Source organism: Barbus barbus (assembly GCF_936440315.1).
Source record: "Barbus barbus genome assembly, chromosome: 8".
NCBI lineage: Eukaryota > Metazoa > Chordata > Actinopteri > Cypriniformes > Cyprinidae > Barbus > Barbus barbus.
In genome coordinates, this window is record NC_136736.1 from 32,698,009 (window position 1) to 32,717,268 (window position 19,260).

Here is a 19,260-nt window from a genome sequence, read left to right on the forward strand (position 1 = left end):
AATTGATGCGCATCTTGGCGTTTCCATCCAGCGTTTTCTTATGCGATATTCCAAAATGAGCATAAAAATAGGTGGATGGAAACACAAAAAGTGACTTCCATAGTATTGTTTTCCTCCTACTGTCAAAGTCAATGTGGACCAGCAACTGTTTGATTACCCACATGTCCTACTCACCCTGCTCCTAGCGGGATTCGAACAGCGGTCTCTTGCGTGGGAGGCGGGCGCGCTAATGAGGAGGCTAAAGGCCACGGCCTCTAGCGTCAGTCGCTAGAGGGCCACTTGAGATCAGGGAGTGAGGTTTTACCTGCACAGCACTTACCTGCTGGCCTCTGCTACACTCACTCCCACCCGGGTCACGGCACCAATGTTGCGGTCCTACTCACCCCGCTCCAAGCGGAATTCGAACTGCGGTTTCCAGCATGGGAGGCGGGCGCGCTAACGAGGAGGCTAAACCAACCTAGCGTCAGCCACTAGAGCACCACTTGAGATCGGGGAGTGAGGTTTAACCTGCACAGCCCTTACCCACTGGCCTCTGTTACACACATTCTTCAAAATATCTTCTTACTGATGTGAATGTATGTGTCACTGTACAATATATCGTTACGGCGGTGCCAGAACTGCAGCTGATAGAATGTGCGCTGTAGCAAGATACAACGTTATTTCTTCAAAATCAGATCATGGAGACATTTTTACGTCCACAATATCGTGGGTGGGGGGTGTTGGCATTCGCGTGAAAATTGAAACCGATAAAACAGCGCGCATAAGAATGCGATTGCACGCTTTAGCAGCGTCAGCAACTGCACGCGATCACAGATCGCAAGATTCCCACTGGAAATCTCTAAAGATGATATTTTGGAAAATGGCTCAGTTTTGCTATCTTTCCATAAAATGAGGTCCCATAAGGTTTCTTTCTTTCTTTTGTTGTTAGAGCTGAAAATCTATGCCTTTTTCTTATCCGCTTATTGAAATTTTATGCATGGACCTTGGCAATGGTTCGGCTGCAACCTACAAGCTCAAATACCACCATGTTGCGTTTTCTTGCTTCAAAGAGGTCTATTTTCCCAAATAATCGCTAGTTATTTTTTTTCTAAGTGTGCAAAACTAAATGTTTCTAAAGGTCAAAAGCAACTACAAACAAATCTGAATTATAAAGGTAACGCAGGTTGCTGCTTCAGTTTCAGCATGTGCACTTTAGCTGAGCATTGCCATTGTGCCCTTGAGCAAAGGCACTTAACCTCCGTCTGCACCTCAACTATACTAGTTGTGACATTTTGTTTTGTTTCGGTGTCAAACAGAGTTATGGGCAAAGGAAATACATTCAAGGTTTTCATGTTGCTGCTCAACTGGCAAAATATAGAGTTAATGTTATAAAAATCCAAGTCCTTAGGTTTACCAGCAATTATTATTAGCGGCATAATCGCTCCATGCAATCAAGAAAACGTGTTTCTTTTATGAAGAGAATAATTCTCTGGGTTTTTTATTTTTTATTGTGTGGTTTGCTTGAAGTCGACATGAAATCTAAAACAGTGCATGTTGTCCTAAAGAAAAATCAAGTTTGTTTCATAAATCATAATTACTTGCTGCATATATGAAACTTTTCAGATGATGTCACTTGGGTTACATGGGTAGAGAAAATAATGTTAATGTTAACTAACAGTTGTTGGCAGAGTGGTCTTTCAGTCTGTAGTCTATAATAAGCTCGTACATGGAGATTGATTCTGAACCTTTAAATGAAGGTGCTTATTTGCAAATATAACATAAGTAACAGCTGCCTCTCTAGAGCTTTCATGGGCCGGGACGTTGTAGGTAAAGCTTTGACTGTAGCGGATGATTAGCTGGCTCTGTGCCGCAGCTTCACTTAAAATAATAGTTTTAACACATAAAATCACTCATGCCCTTCTTTCAGACATTTCTACGGAGTTTGAATGGGTAACTGTTTAAATACTTTATTAATTTGTGTGTTTATGGATTTATTCGTTTACATATGTTTCCATTATTTTAATAAAAATAAAGCCTTTCTTTCTTTCCAAAATAAAATGTTCTATGAGAACAGTTATTGAAGAGGTACTACTGGTGAATTTTTTAATATAAAATATGTATTTAGGGGTTCAAGCGTGTAGCGCTGAAACCCTATTGTAATTGTTAAAACTGCAGTCCATAGTGTTCAAAATTTACAATATATGTATAATAAGCAAGTACACCATGAATCAATTTTCCAAATCATGTTTTTGGCTTGTCCTGAATCACTATGGTATAGTGTGTATATTCTGACTTTTAAACTGGTTTAGACTGGTTCGGGTAGGTACTGCTGCGGAGTAGCCCGGTACCTGCGTGATTTGTCATAGATATAAACAGAGAGAAGTAGCTCTGGCTACAATGTTCTTCTGCAAGACGCACGCAGTTCTGTTTATTAACTGCTAGAGCACCAAAAGTTACGGACTGCAGCTTTTTGTATGTAAAATTGATAGTGCAAACTAAACCGTAATTTGTAGAGACTTGAAACTTGGAGAGATGGTGATACTCACACCGCCTACAACGTGACCTAGGCTCGCCCCAATCGGCCTAACGGGGGCATTACAAAAGTATGAAATTGCTCATAACTCCTAAACGGTCAGTCGGAAGCATAAAAGTGTCTTATGTGGTTGGAATCCTTGGCTCACACTGGAAAAAACACACACCTCAGATTTGATCGGGAGTCAGCAAACTTTTTGGGTATTTCGCAGTTTTTTGAATTACCTATTTTTTTAACTATAGTACTCCTAGGTTTTTCACCCAATCAGAACCAAACCAGTGGAGAAAGATTCTCTGGACTGTGAATATCAATAATTATCAAAAGTTTAACTGCACAACCATTTTGTGCACGGCCTTGGTCCAAAGTGCTACAAGCACATTTGCATATCTCAAAAAACATGGCCGCCATTGGCTTCTGAATTTGAGCACCTGTTAGACAAGGTTAATGTAGGCCGATCGAAACGAAACTCTGTGGGCCTGTTTGACCCCTGGCCCCAAAGCTCTGAGAGAAATTTTAAAGAAACTGGCCACTGGGGAGGTGGTATCACATTTTTCAAGGGCATAAATGATTGTACGTTTTTCACATATACGCAAGATATTCATAGCATACGATAGAACTCCTCATTCCGGACAAATTTGCCTCTAGAACCACTGCTGTCAATCAATTTGTAACGATCGGCCTTATTTTTTTACACAGATTAAACTGTGAGAGGGCTTTGAATGTTTAAAAATATAAGTCAGACAACAATGTTAAAAGTGAAAATCAAATATGTATTTACAGTGCTCACAATGAAGCTAAAACAACACAATAAAACTAGAAATCCTAGGCTGTTAAAAGCACGGAGTCTTTCAGTTCCATACCATTAAAACAGTCCTTAAGAATTCCAGCCCCAATTCCCAATGTGAATGTGAGAAGTGTCCACTGGTGTGTATACAGTCCAAAGAGAGTGATAATCCAATAAAGCGAGATTCTGGAATGGTAAATCCTCAAAGGTAACTCCACAATCCAGCCTTTGGTCAATGACCATGATAGTTTGACATGCTGCCTCCTTTATGCTGTCAGTTTCCGATTTCCTGTCATATGATCAGTCACATGACAGGCAGACCCAAACTAATGTAAAGGCATACACACATTAAAATGGTTAAGAGGAATGGCTAAGACAACATGAAAACCTTTTAAAACTCAAATATACATAAAATCATTATAATATACTGAGCAAGTTAAAACGTGTCCTGTGTGACAGTGTCACAAATTTGCTAAATTATTGAGAAAATGTTTAAAACCTACTTTTGCCTAGGTTTTTCACTCAATCTGGAAAATTCCACTGCTGTTCAATTATCTAGACTCTCTAGGCCAATAATCATCAAAAAAAAAAAAAAAATTATAATTAAATGTACCATTTGGGAAGCTATAACGGGGTCGTTTAGAAAAGTGGCCAGTCCAAATTTACCCAAAATCATATAACGTCTAAAGGAAAACTCAAAACTTCATGAAACCTGCTGGACACATGCAACAGAACACATTCACTTGCGGAAGACAAAACTAAAGGCAGAAAGACCCACAAACAAACAACAACTGAAGTCAGCTGAAGTAAAGGCCTGGAAAAGCATCACAAAGGAGGAAACCCAGTCTCTGGTGATGTCCATGAGTTCCAGACGCAGCCATTGTCTGCAAAGAATTCTTTCACATTCTGGTGAAAAAAATTTCACATTCTGGTGGCATACAGAGTCGAAATTATGAAAATTGTGTCAGTGTCCAAATATATATGGACCTAACAGTATATAAATTACAATCATTGTCATTTATGAATACAATTTATAAATTAGACCTTATGAGCCCTGTAACTAAGCAATGTTTATGAAATCAGAAAAAATGTGATGGAATGTGACTGTAGACATTCTAGATGTTTTTGGAAGTTTGGCAGTTAAAGCTACAAAATAGCATTTTAAAGCCTATAAAACAAATTCCCCAGCAATACGCTAAACATCACTGTACATAGCTGGCACATGTCTGAATTCTTAGTAAATCAGTATCAGCCTTTCAACAAGTCTACACATTTAACAAGAGTTCCGCTCCCTAGCCAAAATCAATACTTGATTTATCTGCAAATCAAATTTCCACCAACACAATCGCCTTTCTGACCTTGCTGGCGCTCACTTTCAGTCTCACATCGCCCATCAAAGAGCTTCATCCAAATGATGGTTGTTGCCCTTTTAGAACATCAACCATCTGGCAGAAGTTCTCTGCTGCTTTTAGGTGATAGATGTATATGATTATGTATTTCATTTCCCAAATCTTTGTACCTCTTGCATTTGATCATGTCCTTAGACCGTACAAAAGTTTGGGGTCAGTCAATGTTTTTTTTTTTCTTATGCTCACCAAGGTTGTAAAAAAATACAACGAATAAATAAATAAAAATAAATGAATGAATTTTTAATAATATAGTAATATTGTGAAACAGTATTACTATTCAAAATATTCCTGTGATCAAAGCTGAATTTTCAGCATCATTACTCCAGTCTTCAGTGCTACGTGATCCTTCAGAAATCATTCTAATATGCTGATTAGCTGCTCATTTCTTATTATCAATGATGAAAATAGTTTTGCATCTAACTGCTAGTAAAATATTTATGTCCAGTACATTTCTGATTTTCGAAAGAGAGATATAGAGAAACTTCTTTTCTTTTCTTTTCTTTTCTTTTCTTTTCTTTGTATCCTGCAGAACTGCTCTGAATTTATTCCCCTGAATTTATATTTTAACTTGTGCAAAAAGCAACAGCCCAGCAGATGGATGAATCAAAGTGAAGAATTGGAGTGAAAGGTTGTGGGTATCCGGTCACACCACAATTACATCTCATTGTCATGCGGAGCATTGCAGGAGGCTCATATCTGAGTGGAAATTAGTTTGAATATCCTTGACATGGTTGACAACATCTGTTTGTGAGCATTAGTGTGCAACCAAGTGTTAATTATGCCTGCCAGAACACAACGCAACTGTGCCAAAGGTCTTCGACAAGTTAATATTAGCCTCCATTTTGGTCGCTTGGGGGGTAAACAGGACATGAAGCCTGCAGCAAGATGGGCACATTATTGTGGTGTGTTTCTGTTCTCGTAATAGGTTCAAGTTCAAGTTCAAGTTTATTTGAATAGCGCTTTTTAAGATTCAAATCGTTGCAAAGCAGCTCTACAGGAAATTAAGTTTCCACAATATATTTATATATTGCAGAACCTTAATATATTTAACTTATGGCAAAATTTGGTAATTATGTATGTTGTCTGAGCGTTGGCATCCTCTCAGGTCCTCTGAGGGGTTGGCATTATCTTCTCTCAGGTGTTCGGTCATCTCGGATCATTTAAGGGTTGGATCGAGACTGAAACTTCTGTAATTCCTAGTTACCACGGGATGTTAACAAATAGAGACACAATTAGCGTAGCTGCTGTTCCATCTAAGCAACAATTATTTGTTCAACCAAAGCTAAAGTATAATAATAATGTAGATTTGATCAGATATAACTGCAGTGCAAGATTATAAGAGGCATTATGTGAATGCTTGGCTAAAGAGATGTGTCTTTAATCTAGATTTAAACAGAGAGAGTGTGTCTGAACCCCGCACGTTATCAGAAAGGCTATTCCAGAGTTTGGGAGCCAAATGTGAAAAAGCTCTACCTCCTTTAGTGGACTTTGCTAGGCTAGGTACTACCAAAAGTCCAGGGTTTTGCGACCTTAGGGAGCGGGTTGGATTGTAGCGTGGTAGAAGACAAGTTAGTTACGCAGGAGCTAAACAATTTAGGGCCTTATAGGCAAGTAATAATATTCTGTAAATGATACGGAACTTAATAGGTAGCCAGTGCAGAGACTGTAAAATTGGGATAATATGACCATATTTTCTTGACCTGGTAAGAACTCTAGCCGCTGCATTTTGGACTATCTGTAGCTTGTTTATTGAAGATGCAGGACAACCAGCTAGCAGTGCATTACAATGGTCCAGTCTAGAGGTCATGAATGCATGAACTAGCTTTTCTGCATCAGAAACAGGTAGCATGTTTCGAAGCTTGGCAATGTTTCTAAGATAGAAGAATGCTGTTTTTGTAACATGGGAAATATGATTTTCAAAGGACAAGTTACTGTCTAATATAACACCCAGATTTTTGAATTTAGAGGACGTAACAGTGCATCCGTCTAGATGCAAATTGTAATCCAAGAGATTCTGTGTACTGTTTTTTGGTCCAATAAGTAATATCTCTGTCTTATCTGAATTTTATAGGAGGAAATTATTGGTCATCCAATCTTTTAAATTTTTTACACAATCTATTAGCTTAGTTTAGAAGCTTCGTCTGGTCTTGTTGAGATATATAGTTGAGTATGTTATTTTCATAACAATGAAAACTAATCCTGTATTTTCTAATTATATTACCAAGGGGCAACATGTATATTGAAGATAGAAGAGGACCTAGGACAGATCATTGTGGTACTCCATACTTTACTGGTGATATTTGAGATGACTCCCCATTTAAATGAACAAAGTGGTAGTGATCGGACAGGTAGGATATAAACCATATTAAAGCCTGCCCTTGAATACCAGTATAGTTTTGTAATCGATCTATGAGTATGTTATGGTCTATAGTGTCGAACGCAGCACGTAGATCAAGTAATACTACCAATGAGATGCAGCCTTGGTCTGAAGCAAGAAGCAAGTCATTTGTAATTTTAACAAGTTTAGTTTCTGTACTATGGTAAGGCCTGAAACCTGACTGAAATTCTTCATAGAGATTTTTATTTTGCAAGAAGGAGCACAATTGAGCAGACACAACTTTTTCTAAAATTTTGGACATAAACGGAAGATTTGAAATGGGTCTGTAATTTGCCAGTTCATTAGAATCTAGTTGTGGTTTCTTAATAAGAGGCTTAATAACCGCCAGCTTGAATTGTTTTGGGACGTGACCTAAAGATAATGATGAGTTAATAATATTGAGAAGCGGTTCTTTTGCTACAGTTAACAACTCTTTCAGTAGTTTAGTGGGTACAGGATCTAATGAACATGTTGTTGGTTTAGATGCACTGATAAGTTTATTTAGCTTTTCCTGTCCTATAGTTGTAAAGCACTGCAGTTTTTCTTTGGGTGCGATGAATGAAGCTGAAATACTTGACACAGTAGAATCTACATTTGATATTGTATTTCTGATGTTATCTATTTTATCAGTAAAAAAAATCATAAAGTCATTACTATTAAACTGTGAGGGAATATTTAGATTGGGTGGCGTCTGTTTATTTGTTAATCTAGCCACTGTGCTAAATAAAAACCTTGGATTGTTTTAGTTATTATCTATAAGTTTGCGGATATGCTCTGTCCTGGCAGCTTTTAGAGGCTGTCTATAGCTGGACATACTGTTTTTCCACGCAATTCTAAAAACTTCCAAGTTAGTTTTTCTCCATTTGCACTCAAGATTATGAGTTTCTTTCTTGAGAGAATTTGTATAACTGCTGTACCATGGCGCAGTACATTTTTCTCTAACCTTTTTCAATTTGAGGGGGGCAACAACTTCTAATGTATTAGAGAAGATAGTGCCCATGTTGCTAGTGATTTTGTCTAGTTCATGTGTATTTATGGGTACACAGAGCAGCTGAGATAAATCAGGCAGGTTATTTGTGAATCTGTCTTTGGTGGCTGGAACAATAGTTCTGCCCGGACGATAACGCGGAGCCATATAATTAATATCAGTAATACGCAGCATGCACGATACAAGGAAATGATCAGTAACATCATCACTTTGAGGCACGATATCTATATCAGTAAGATCAAGTCCATGCAATATTATTAAATCTAGCGTATGATTAAAACGATGAGTGGGCCCGGTAACGTTTTGCTTGACTCCAAAAGAGTTTATTAGGTCAGTAAACGCAAGTCCTAACACATCATTTGTAGTATCAACGTGAATGTTAAAATCTCTAACAATTAGCACTTTATCAACATGAATTAATAGATCTGAGAGGAAATCTGCAAATTATTTTAGGAAATCTGTATATGGCCCTGGCGGTCTATGCACAGTAGCCAGAGCAAGAGATAGGAGAGATTTCTTTTGCATATCTAACAGTGTAACATTAAGCAGAAGTATTTCTTAATACAGGAGTTAAACCTCCTGTATCCTGTTTTCTTAGTAACACTGAGAATATCACTATATATTGTTGCCACGACCAGTCTGACGAGGCTCATGTTCATAACAGTAGCTTGGTGGAGTAGACTCATTTAGACCAAAATATTCATTTGGTTTAAGCCAGGTTTCAGTCAGGCAGAGTACATCAAAATTATTATCTGTGATCATTTCATTTACAATAAATGCTTTGGGTGCGAGTGATCTAATATTTAGGACCCCAAGCAAAAAAAATTGTTTTGTTCATTTATTTTTCGTTTTTCTGGTTTAATCACAATCTGATTTTTTCTAGATCCTGCATTAAATTTATATTTTGACCTCGCTATTCAAGGAACAGACACAGTCTGTGTAGATTGGACAACGCAAGTACTTCTATCTTTTAAGTGGGTAGAACAAAAGTCATCATAGTAGTTATTTGAGAATTGGCTTACTAGTCAGATGGAGCGTAGCGTCCTGAAGATTTTGTCCGACAGGAGTTCCGCCCCGACTCTGCTGGGGTGCAGACCATCAGCACGGAAAAGTCTAGGACGCTCCCAGAAAAGATTCCAATTACTAACAAAGAGCAGTTTATGTTCTTTACACCATGACAATAACGATTCGTTTAAAGCAAACAGTCTACTGAACCTTTCATGTCCTCGTCCATGCGTGGGAATCGGTCCTGACACGATGATCGTCGTCGCGGGCGATGTGCTGCGTACCGTCTCGATCAGGCTCCTGAAGTCCCTCTTCAGTGTCTCCGTCTGCCGCAGCTTGGTGTCGTTAACCCCCTCGTGCAGCATGACAGCACCGATGCTCTCGTCGCCCTTCAGGATCGCGGGTATCTGCGCAGAAACATCGAGAACACGAGCACCGGGGAAAAAGTGAGTGTGTACTTTACCTTCAGCTAACGTAGGACGGACGTGTCGGATGATGGAGTCTCCGACGATCACAGTGTCGCGTTACGTCTCACGGAGGGGAGCGAAGCGGTTCCGGGTGGAGATCTCGAAGACCGGAGGTGGCGGAGGGGGAGAGGTCGTCGCCCGGGGCCTGGATTGTGTCTTCCGCTGCTGGGGCACCCAGGGTCCGTGGCATCCTGTCGCCAGACTGAAGGACATCTGGGAAGATCGCGCCCTGGGTGCACAGGGTCTGTGCAGAGAAACACATGGAGTAGAGGTGGTGGAAGTGTTAGCAGTGTGCTGCATACTTACCCCGGACTTGTGAGCGTCAGCCCGGGATGTTTCCAGCGCGGCTCTCCGCTCTCTCAGCTGGGATCTGCTTCTCCACGGCCTCCAGCTCCAGCTGCACCGAATGCAGCTCAAATGTGTCCTCACCTGCACTCAAAGGTAGACACAAATCCGCCATTTAAGCAAGTAACAGTGAAACAATGGTAATGTGTGTGAAGAGAGTATTAGCCATGTAAACGAGATTAGCGGCAGCCACGCTGCCGATGCTAACGGGCTATAAGCTAATAGCAGACTCGAGAAATCAAAATAAAACTAATGATAACAAGGCGCTCTGATTGGTTTTGTTTTAGAATGCTATAGGGGATATATTCACACGTTATAGAAACGAAAATGATAGTGTATAAAATTGTTTTTAAGATAGAAAATAGACGATAAAGAATCAACTTGATGGAGCTCAAACTCAAAACACGCAGTCACAAATCAGCGCATGAGCATGCAAAAGTAGGTCTCTCCTTCACGTCTCCTTTTAAAATGCATTTTACAAATTGCTGTCATATTGCAAAAGAATGGCTTTGAATCATAGAGCTAATGCTCTGATGGTGATTCTTTTAATCATAAAATGCACTGATGTTTGACTTGGAAGGAGGGTCTTGATGTAAAAGCAGTGCAAACTGGCCGTCAGTTGTGTTTGTGCTCATTTGAGAGGCATGGTTTAATCTCAGCCCGATTGTGCATGTCACTTAACTGGATGGCTGTGATGTGGGTGTTTATATGATATACTGTCCAAACATTGTTTGATTCAGGCCACAATGGTGCGTCTGCTGTGCAATTATCCAGAGTCTTCCTCTCTTGCTGTGAGGGTGGAACGGTTTTCAAAGATCATTCGGTTCATACTGGACATATATCATATTTGTTTGAACTCTGCAGTTGGTGCACTTCATAAGCGTCACCTTGACAAATAAATTAATGCCAGTATTGCTTGCTGTGTATATATTGTGAAGAATACCTTGTTATTAAAGGAATAGTTCACCTAAGATTTATTATTTTCACTTCTCAAGACGTTAAATGATGGACTGAAGTGGTGTGGATTACTTGTGGATTATTGTGATGTTTTTACAAGCTGTTTGGACTCTCATTCTGACGGCACCCGTTCACTGCAGAAGTTCCATTGGTGAGAAAGTGATGTAATGCTACATTTCTCCAAATCTGATGAAGAATCAAGCTCATCTACATCTTGGATGGCCTGAGGGTGAGTACATTTTCAGAAAAGTATAATTGTTGGCTATATTCAAATAGATTAAAATTATCATACCTCTTTTTCTGAGATTTAAATATAAATTACAAGTAATTAATGGGTCAAGGTTCACTTTCTTATCTTTCCTACAGACAACTACACAAAACGCTTCTTTGATAAACATACTTTACATGCTAATGAATTCACTTGACTTTTAATTTAGTTTTCTTTGATTTTACTTTTGCTGCGAAAAGCTTTTCTTCAGGTCTTGAGCAAATATTTAATAGGAAATAATGGTTCCCTTTAGAGCAGTCACCTTCCAACCGCGTTTATCGTGTGTTTCTTCACAGTTAATTTTATGCAAGTCATTTATCAAGCAGATGTTCCCCATCAGCCACTAGATTAAGTACCTACAGCAATAAATGAAACTTTATCAGTCATGAAAATATTTGAATGGCCAAAGTGACATTTGTATTCCTGGCAAAATATGATTTGCCACCATATTGTAAATCCACTTTAATAAGGCCAACTACATAAAAAGGGTCTGTGGAAAGCGCAATAAAGAGAATAAAGTAAATGCATTATAAACATGATTATTTCCATGAAACTGTGATTTTTGCCTTTTTTATGCTATATAGTTATTCGCCAAATATATATGTTGCCAAATCATGGAGCTGTCATAAGTGAAATGTGTGTCAAAATTTGGAATAGTTAAATATCCTTCAGGAATCTAATTTATATGCTGGTTTGGTGCATAAGACACATTTTTTATTATTATTATAAATAATAAAACATAATTATGCAACATTTTACGGATCTGCCTCTATGTTTTGATCCAGCACCTGTCTGAAGTCGGGTATGCATGCATTTTCTCCTTCCTTTCCTAAAAGTTTAGCCTTGGGTAAACTATTGGGATCCCCCAAAACGAGTAACATATGGCAACGGAGTGACATTTCGGCGGTGCAGGATAAAAGTGACATGTCCTTATGAGAGTGTGCTGGCAGTGTGGTAAGGTTTAGGGATTTTCCCTTGAAAATTGCAGGGGGGTTGTTGGGAGGATTTTGGATGTTGACACTTTTTTGGATGATGCACTTGACTTTCTAAGGGCAGAAAGGTGCTTGGTTCTGACAGCATCCCAGGTGAGACTCTAAAAGGCACTTTCAAAGCGGAGCGCTCAAATGATTCCCTCGCAGTTCTGGTTCAGATTGTTTCTCGACATCCAGGGCCGGGGGATTTATTACTGCATTTTATTAAGGTCTAACTTGCATTAAATGCATTCCAGTGAGGTGCTGGCTGTGTGAGAGAAATTTTAAGTCATGAAATCCGTCCTTAACACCACAACGTTTTAATGCGGTCTGGTTTTCTCTGAAATTGTTTTTAATACATTCACTGCCGCAATGAACAGTAAAATTGTGCATTGTTTCAAAGTTGTAAATAAAAGATAAATATTTGTCTTCTCCAAAATTTCAGTTTTAATAATGTATTATTTACTGTTTCTTTGTAATTAATTGCAACATTTACTCTAAAATTTAGTAAAATAGCCACTTTTATCAGTACAGCTTTTGTTGGTGGTTGCTAAGGTGTTGCTCCTGAGTGGTTGCAATTATAAATGTGTAAGATTAATTATGTGCCAAAGTCTAATGTGGAGGGTTAAAAACAAACCCCTAAGGCCCCGTTTACACTAGTGTGTTTTCGTTTTAAAACGCATAACTTTTGCTACGGTTACGCCTATCGTTTACACTACTCCGGAGTTTTCGAGGTTGAAAACGGAGACTTTTGAAAACGATGGCGTGGCTGCCCACATTCGCACTGCGTATCCTTGACAAATGTGTAAACAATAACATCTTGCTCATTGTTGTACCCATATATATATATATATATATATATATATATATATATATATATATATATATATATATGTATGGGTAGATTCCCCATTTGACCGATCCAAGCACGTAGACGCGTCCACCATCCACCAAATAATAGGACATCTACCTACACACACACACACATATCAGAGATTTTGGTCCATATTGACATGATAGCATCACGCAGTTGCTGCAGATTTGTCGGCTGCACATCCATGATGAGAATCTCCCGTTCCACTACATCCCAAAGGTGCTCTATTGGATTGAGATTTGGTGACTGTGGAGACCATTTAAGTAAAGTGAACTCATTGTCAAGAAACTCGTGTTCAAGAAACCAGTCTGAGATGATTTGAGCTTTGTGACATGGTGCATTATCCTGCTGGAAGTAGCCATCAGAAGATGGGTATAGTCATAAAGGGATGGACATGGTCAGAAACAATACTCAGGTAGGCTGTGGCGTTTAAACGATGCTCAATTGGTACTAAGGGGCCCAAAGTGTGCCAAGAAAATATCCCCCACACCATTACACCACCACCACCAGCCTGAACCGTTGAGACAAGGCAGGATGGATCAATGCTTTCATGTTCTTTACGCCAAATTCTGACTCTACCATCTGAATGTTGCAGCAGAAATTGAGACTCATCAGACCAGGCAACGTTTTTCCAATCTTCTATTGTCCAATTTTGGTGAGCCTGTGGGAATTGTAGCCTCCGTTTCCTGTTCTTAGCTGACAGGAGCGGCACCCGGTGTGGTCTTCTGCTGCTGTAGCCCATCTGCTTCTGGCTTTGATTACACTTTATTAGGTACACCGGAAACGCCAGTGTAAAGGGGATCGTTTCCATTCTAAAACACCATTTTAAAACGAAAACGCACTAGTGTAAATGGGTTCTAAGAATTTGTACGAGGAACAGTGATACTGATGCTTGTTTTAGCAATACAATCTGCTTGCCAACAACACAAGAACATTAACCCACTGTATAACAACATTAATGTAAATGAAACAGCAGTGCTCGCACTAGAACCTACCTCGGCACTGATCTGAAATAAAAGCAGATATTATTATTTCTCCTGAGAGGCTCCACAAGCTTCATACTTCAAACTGAATCCTAAGACCTAAGTTGTTTTTGTGCAGTTTTGTGTTATGAATACATGAATTTTAAAAGATTTTTCAGGACATCACAAGATCTCTTTCTTGCTTCTGACCTTTATCTAGCCATTCTAAAAGACAGACATATGGAAGTCGCATAGTGTACAGGATGGAGAATAAAAATAAAATAAAGAATATGTCTTATTATTAACCACAGCCTGTTAAAAAAAAGACTGGTGTAGACCAGAATACATTTTCAGGCTCATTAATTTTTTTAGTACCTTGTTTTCAACATCTTTTCCTTTTAAATTCTCTATCTATCTATCTATCTATCTATCTATCTATCTATCTATCTATCTATCTATCTATCTATCTATCTATCTATCTATCTATCTATCTATCTATCATCTATCTATCTATCTATCTATCTATCTATCTATTAGGGCTGTCAATCGATTAAAATATTTAATCGCGATTAATCACATGATTGTCATGAGTTAACTCGTGATTATTCACACATTTTTATTTGTTCTAAATGTACCTTAAATTAGTTTTTAATACTCTAATCAACATGGGCATGGACAAATATGGATGCTTTATGCAAATGCATCTTTAGTATTATTGAAACCATAGTCAACATAGAGCATGAAGACTAGACATGTTTCAAAGGTCAGAGCTGTTTTTCAGAGAACTTGTTCATGTGTATTAGACACATGGAAACATAAATACCAGGTTCCCATTAATTCTCTTTCTTTACACTGAGCAATTTACTTACACACACCTGTTTACATTTTTGCAGGACAGGGCAGCTCTTCTTCTGCAAAATGTTCAAATATTATTGATTATTAGATTTGTTTGCCTCTCTCTCTCTTTTCATTTATATATTTTACTGTTTCTTTTGCCAGACAACGGAATGAATATGAAATAGTGATTGAAACGCGACCCATTAAAAGTCCAGTAAGATGCGAGCCACAGGTCAAACAGAAAATGTGCGCTGCGTTAATCGCGTGTTAATATAATTAGTGCTGTTAAAATTAATTTGCGTTAACGCGTTATTATTTGATTTCAACAACCATTAATAAGATGAAGTTTCAATTAATCAATGAATGCATCTTGAATATTAGAGTCTAGAGCCGGGCTATCCAAACTCGGTCCTGGAGGGCCGGTGTCCTGCAGAGTTTAGTTTCAACTTGCCTGAACACACCTGCGTGGATGTTTCTAGTATGCCTAGTAAGAGCTTGATTAGCTGCTTCAGGTGTGTTAATTAGGGTTGGAGCTAAACTCTGCAGGACACCGCCCCTCCAGGACCGAGTTTGGACAGCCCTGGTCTAGAGTTTATCTTACTGCACTGGCATGAAATAAAACGTTTATTTATTCATTCATGTATTTATTTAATTATTTTGTTTCAGTTTTAGTTAACTATATTAATCCTGCTTTGCATGCATTCATTTTATATGTTGCCAGAACTACCACTATTGGTGTTTGTCCTTTAGCTCTGCCTGTAGAAAGAATAGATCACTGTTTTACTGTAGTGCTAAACATCCGTCAATGCTGTCAAACTATGAACAAACATGCTTCTTTAAACTAATGTTAAAGAGGAAGAGGCCAGCAGCTTCATGTGCTGCACAATTAGCACTGTCAGAAGATCGTGGTACTCCAGGAAATGTCATGTGCATTAATTATGCACACCAAAAGTTAAAGTGCATCTCATGTGTGGGTGTAATGTACTCTCTGTTTCATGGGCCTTGAAGAGCATATAAAAGCTCTTTGATATGTAAATGTATTACAGTACATCTTATCTTACTGATTTGAATGTTCAGTTCCTTCTGTCTTAAAATATTTGTTTTGTTTTTGTTTTTTTCACTGGCTCAAACACATATAAAGTGAACTCCAAAAGTCTGATGCATCTACTCTATTTCAACTTATTTTATTTATTTTCTAATATTTATTTTCAGTGTGGGCTTTTGAACAGCACTATGATGAAATTAAATGTATTATTTTGATGCACATCAATGTGTGTAATGTTCGATTCACAGCAATTAAATAAATCATTATTGTAATGCAAATTTTAATTTTTTACAAATTATATTATATTGCACATTTCATATATGTGCTTTTATTAAAATGTGCATCTAGAGTCAATACAATACAAATGTATTCAAATGCGATTATAATATAGAATATATGTCTATGTTTTTTTTTTTTTTTTATAAATACAAATAACTTTGTGATTACATTTACTGACCATACTACTGCACTTCTCATGTTTCTTCCACTTGAGGGTGGATGGCTTTGTTGTACTCCTTATTTGTAAGTCGCTTCAGATAAAAGCATCTGCTAAATGAATACATGTAAATATAAAATGACTCATGGCAAGATACAATATTTTGGTCGTGCCACCCAATGTACTCCACTCGTCTAGAATAAACAGTAACAACAAATCCTCAACAATCAACTAAATATAACAACATTACGCATATAGCAGAGGCCAATGTGGCAGTAAAGAAAATGCAAACTGACAACAGACGTCATTACATTCCAAACTCCAGCTCATGGTGAAAAGAAGATGTAAAAGAAGAACGTATGTTTTATGTGACACCAGCCATTAATTAAACGGGAGAGCTGAGCAAAAGCAGAATATGAAATTACAGTCGACGCATTAGTTCAAAAGAAGATGCCAGACAGGCAAATAGCGTTAGTCCTCAGGGGTGCTGTAAATAAATGGATTTGCTTCTTGAGATGCGATTCTTCCATCACTGACAGTTCATTTTCATATCCCTGCCAATCAGGCCTTCTCACGCTATTACGGTGTCATTTTCTTCTTTTATATATTCACCTGAAGCCGACTTGCTTAAAATGTGCATTCGGAGGCCTGTAATGTTGCCCGCAGACCAATTACTCAGTAGCTCCGTCTCCCCCCGTTCAGACTGACATTGCTGATTCCCTCTGATGTCAATGATTCTATTAAATAATCTAAGATGTTTAGCTCACTCTGTTTTGATTTTAATCCGCTCGCTGTCATGGCTTGATGTCTTCTTTGATAAGACCGTATGGTTCAGTGGTCGAGTTGATCTTAGTCCCTGCATCCTACTGAAGGCAAAATGCTACAAAGGCTTCTGCTCTGCTGCATTTTGTTAAGAGCACAATGCATTTAGTTAGAAACAGTTAGTGATCTGTGTGGTGTTATTCTTTAAATACACACTTATCGGAAACATCTGCATTAAAAGTGCATTAGATTTCACCATTATAATGAAGTAAAGCACTTTGATGGTACTATAGTTTCTTGTGGCTGATGCTTCAATGCTTTCTGCCTCTGTTTTATTTGTAATCCATTTGGAAATAATTTTTTCTAATCAATTTGATTAGTTTATGTGGCATAGTTTAATGCCTATGTGTCATAATAACATGAGGGGCTGCAGGAGTTTAAGATGAACATGGAAGATTGAATGAATGAAAATAAATATGGTTATTTTATATATGACTTATGTGTTTTATATAACTGGTAAATAACTACAAAATTAAGCTAGACTGCAAAGGATTGATTTGATCAAAACAATTCTGAAAAAAAAAACAATATTTTAAAATGTTAGGAAAAAAAAAACAGTTTTAAAGTATTTTTTGAAACTTAAATAGTCAAGTCAAGTCAAATCTGCTTTATTGTCAATTCTTCCACATGTACATACAGAGAATTGAAATTGCGTTACTCTCAGACCCTTGGTGCATACATTTAAAACACTTACAGTAGACGTTCAAATACAGATAAATACAGTTTAAACATATGTACATACAACTATACAGATATACAAATGAGGACATTTGTAGAAAAATAAAGAAAGTAAATATAAATATATATAGGGGGTGTGGCTAGAGCTACTGCCCCTCTGCCCTCATCGGCTGAGGTGCCCCTCTCACCAGTTCAACATTGCAAACATGCATTCAAAGCTCCAGCAAGCCAGCAGGTAAATCATAGAATATTTATTAGTTTTTATCATTTTAATTCTTGTTATTAAGTGTAGCATATTTCCCATTATAATCACTTGTTTTGATACTAGTAACCTATAACACATCATATTTATAATGTATTATTAAAACCATAGTAGGCCTATAAAAAGTTACAAAATAATAAATAATACAAATGTTCTAAATTAGTTGTTTATTAGTATATAATATAGATTTATGATATATAATATTAAATTAAATGTCTAATACTTATAGGGGAGAGTGGGGTAAGAATAGCCTTTGATTTGAATTATGTGGTCCTCAAGATAAGGGAAAATGATGCAGAAGTACAATGAAAGTATCCTAATGAACGTATTCCTGTCATTTTAAATGATCAGAATGCATCTGTGACAAAGGGTTCTAAAAAATATGGCTTCTTATAAAAAAAGTGTTCCCATGGCTCAGTTTAGGGGCAAGTTGACCCAAGTCAAGTCACTGGGTAAGAACTATCTGATTCAAACATATGTGAAATAAATAATTTAAAAACAAATTTAATAATTTCCTTTTACAAACAGTCATTTATTTTCATGAAGTTAAAATTGACAACATAAAACCAACCAAATGAAGTTTAAATTTCAATATGTAATTGTTTGCATTTCTGAAACAATATGTTGAACACCAAAGTTGTAACCTTCCTAAAACAGGCTAAACAGAGAGTTTGTTGGCAATTTGCGACTCAATTTACCCCACAGCATTTGGCTCACTGTGCCCCATAGCTGCCATTTTGGAAAAAAAACTAGCTATCTTACCAATTCAGGTTAATATTTAGCTAAATGATTTGCATGGTTTTATATGTTGCTATGTATCATAAATACCTGTCTAAATTTGCTTTGATATAACAACCATTACATCTGTTATGCTAAAATTGTACTTTGACAAAACAAAAACAGTTTTTAAAGTAAATGGGTGTCTTCCATTCCCCCCATGTGTTTCTCCTTTTTCCACAGTCTGGCAGAAATAATGGGTGGTTCCAACATACATGGTCACATGACAGTAAAAGTGTATTTGCCAAGATCAGGGGGTCTGTCAACTTACCCACTGACTCAACTTACCCTACTCAGAAGCAGGCTCAGAGAGTGAGGGAGCCCACTTTTATCAAAACATCTAAATTAAAGTCTGAAATTATTACAGAATGTGCTGTCTTCTCTTTTAATTGCATATTTGTAACATCTGGATAATTTGTTTTAACAACCCACCCCCTTAGTGACACTTTTTTTGGTTTGGGCCACTGCCCCTCTGTCTGTGCAC